Below are 4,077 nucleotides of genomic sequence, written 5' to 3'. Positions count from 1 at the left end.
GGTTTATTTCCCAATGACATCGAGTCCCCATTAAGAGAATGACCATGGAGACATTATAGGCTACAATTCCTGAGTTGGTGCATGTATCAAGTCCCTGTGGCTTTGGCATTGGTGACATATTTGAACATACTTATAGGCATCCTTTTTCATTATTGGACAATAATATCCAATCCTCATGAAATTATTTGCTAGGGTTGGATGATTAGAATGGGCTCCGTAAATACCATCATGTACCTCCTATAAAGCCTTTTGTGCTTTCACAAAGTTGAGACATTTGAGGAGAGTTCCATCAAGACTTTTGCAATTTAGGGTATTATCAATGATAATGTATTCATCCACTCGTCGGATAAAGGATTTGTGTTGGTTTTTAAACAAGTCAGAATAAAGTTATTGGTCATGGAGATAGGCATAAATGTCCTTGTAGTAAGAGGAAATGGGATAAAAAATTTCACACACAAACTCAAACCGAGGAATATCAAACATGGAGATAATTAGTTATTCCACCAAGAAATCAAAGTGCATTACATTGTTAGGCATGTTGAGGAAATACTATATGGTTGCCATTGCATCAATTGCTTTGTTTTGAATCCTTGGGATCTATTAAAATACAATATGGTCAAAATATTTCTTGAAGTCATCTACCATATGCTTGTAAGGTAGGAGTTTGTCATATTTTGTAAGGTAATCATCATTAACTTGTTTGACCATAAGTGGGAGTCACCATAGACATGTATATCCTTTTATTTTTCATTGTATTTCTATTTTGATGCCAGTGATAAGAGCTTCATGCTTTGCAATGTTGTTGTTACAGGAAAAGTTTAATTTGTAAGACTTTGAAATAGCATCCCCCTAGGATGTATAGAAAGGACGCATGCTCTTTCTCTGTGATGAGTGTAAGATCCATCAGAATACAGATTCCATCGAGTTGATGTAGTCATTACGAAGATTGACTTATTCAGTAATTCTTATAAGATTGGATGATTTATTGGAATTGGGGCATCTGTGAGTTGGTTTGATATCACTTTTCCTTAAACATTGCTTTTCTATCAACATATTCTATGTCAAACTCATTGAGAATCATCACCCACTTGGTTAACCTTCTTGTAAGAGCTTCTTTGTGTAGGATATATTTTAGAGGGTCAATTTTTTCTATGAGCTTAGTCTTATGGTCAAGCATGTAGTGTCTATGCTTTTGAGAAGAGAAGAAAATGGCTAAGCATGCACTATCTATCAGGGTGTAGTTTAACTCATATCCCAAAAGTATTTTTCGGATGTATTAAATGGATATTTGTTTTCTCTCACCATCATGATAAGCTAAGAGGGCTCCCAAAGATGAGGCAATAATTAAAATATGCAATAACAAAGGTTTTCCTTGAACAGGGGGCATTAACACTAGTGGAGAGAGTAGGTAGTCTTTAAGTTGTTGAAATTATTCCTAGTATTAACCTATCCATTTGAATGGTATTTTGTTGCAAAGAAAATGTTGGAATATGTGACACTTATCAACCAATTGAGCGATAAATTTCTAGATAGATTGCAACTTCCCTTGTAGGCTTTGCATATGACTTATGTTGGTAGGTGGGGGCATTTCCATGATAGCCTTGACCTTAGTGAGGTCTACTTCAATTCCATAATGAGAAACAATGAACCCCAAAAGTTTTCTTGAAGTGACCCCATAAAAACATTTCTTAGGGCTTAGTGTAACCTTATACTGTTATTATCACCAAATAATGCACCCTTTCCAAGTTGAGAAAACTTAGCTTATTGGTGAAACATTGGATGACTTATCAAAGTGTGGGCTTTGATAAAATGAAGTCAACCTCTAGAAAGGGTTGGTTCCCTGCGACAATCACCCAAACTAAGATAAACTACTAACTTTACTAAGGAAAAGGAAATAGGTAGGATGAAAAAACCTATTGCTATTACGGTGATGCACCAAAATAGTTTTCAGACCTATATATTTTATTACACACACGATCAATAAACAAGATAATCCTTACACAACTCAGGTTTAGCATACTCACACATTAATCCCTAAGCTTAGGGATAATATTAAAGATTTGCAAGGGATTAGCGAAAATTTGGCTAATGCCCTAAAAAATAGTAAGTAATTTATTTTCTGTCTTTTTTATGTTATGGTTGGATGTGGCTGGTTTTGTTGGGCCTTTTTGCTGATTTTTGCCCATAACTGTGCTGGTTTTTTGGCAGTTTGTCTTTTCATGTTTCTTAATGCTATTATCTTTTAAGGATCTTTTGTAAAGGGTTTCGGGATCCCTTCAAAACCTTCTTTTCCCATGATAAAAAACATACTCACACATTAGCACTTCATTAGAAAGTTGGAGTTTTTTAGTCCTATAAGGAAAAATTAGATTTTCCACAACTAGAAAGTTGTCCAAACTTATGACATAACCTATTGTAGACACCTAAAATTGTCCAATCTAATTAAATAAATATCTTTATTTACTTAATTATTTTAGCCTAATTCTTCTATTAATTAAATAAATCTTTATTTATTTAATTAATTCATTTATCCTCTTCTAGCCTTTTCTCATTTAAATAAATACATTTATTTATTTAAATTATCCTTTTCCTAAATTAAATAAATATCTTATTTATTTAATTGATCTCACTCCTATTAATTAAATAAATCTTTATTTATTTAATTAATTCATTAACCTTTTCTACCCATGACACATGTCATTCATCTCTTAATTCATACACTAGCTACGCCTTTCATTATTTTATTATTTCTTTTACCTACCCTCTAATCATAGCCAACCTCCTTTTACACCTCTCAATCTTATCCCTCCATTTCATATAGTGTCTTCTATATAAGAGGATACTTCCTTCATTATCAACCCTAATCAATCTATGCATCCTAACTCACTATGGATTCACCCCCCGTTGACTACTTGACTACACTACGCTTTTGAACATAGGCGATCCTACTTGCAACCACATTCCGTTCTTTGTTGATCTCTTGTGCACACATAAAATTTGAGAGCAAATATATCAAGCAAGATCAATGGAGATAGGAAGAATGGAGATCCAAACCCTATTGGACATGTGATGGTATAATCTTTGTGATTTCATTTGATTTGCATTGTCTTAGGTAATCTTCATATGTTATGGTGGATCTTTGTTGTTGTTAGGCTAGGGTTTGGTGGTTGAATTCATTTAGCCTTTCAATATCGTTATTATTATTGTTATCCATTTTCACCATAAACATCTATAACTTGTATAAGACATGCTTATCTCTACATAAGGTATTGAAGGAATGAGACATACTTAAAAGGATTTGCATAAAATCACAAAGAAATACATCAAAAATTTATGATTACACACAAAAGTAGGTTATAGAATGTAAATGCTTATTTTATTAATCAAAAGATTCATACAATAGCTATACATATCTAAAAATTGAGTCTATTTACATGATTGGACCAAAAAGAGCCTTACTTCAAGTTACAGTCATGACCAAAAATAGTAAGAACTCCCTTAAAAAGGGAGCCTAAGGTTGAGCTTTATAGCTACAACAACTTGCTACAACAAAGGAACATATGCTAAGAAATAAATGATAAGAAAGACATGAGTTACATTGATTTTCCTTGGTCAATCCTCATTGGCCATCCAAGTTGTTTGTTATTATTTTTAGGGGTCTAAAAGTGCTCCAAAGTGATATCTTCATGAAGAAAAGTCTTCAACATTGGTCCCCTTATTGATGAAGTTCATCAATTAGCTCCTAAATGCTCTCAAAATTTTAAAAAAAGTCTTCAAACTACTGCTCAACTGCTTGACATGGTCTTTCGATTGTTCTAGATCTTTTCAACCATTTGACAAGGTCTTCCAACTATCCTAGATTCTCTCCTTTGATTGCCGCAACCTCCTTCCATGGTGATAGGGCATGTGTTTCTATACTTTACTTCAAGTTGAAAAGGTGTTGGGTGGGATGGGAATGAAATAGGGCATTTAAGACTTCCAAAACTACTTCAAATGTATTTATATCCTACTTAGGATACTTAATGAGAAATCCTACTTAATGATCCCCAAATGGTATACCATCTCAAATTCCTTAAA

Source organism: Cryptomeria japonica, chromosome 4, assembly GCF_030272615.1.
Source record: "Cryptomeria japonica chromosome 4, Sugi_1.0, whole genome shotgun sequence".
Lineage (NCBI taxonomy): Eukaryota > Viridiplantae > Streptophyta > Pinopsida > Cupressales > Cupressaceae > Cryptomeria > Cryptomeria japonica.
Note: the sequence above shows the minus strand (reverse complement) of the source record.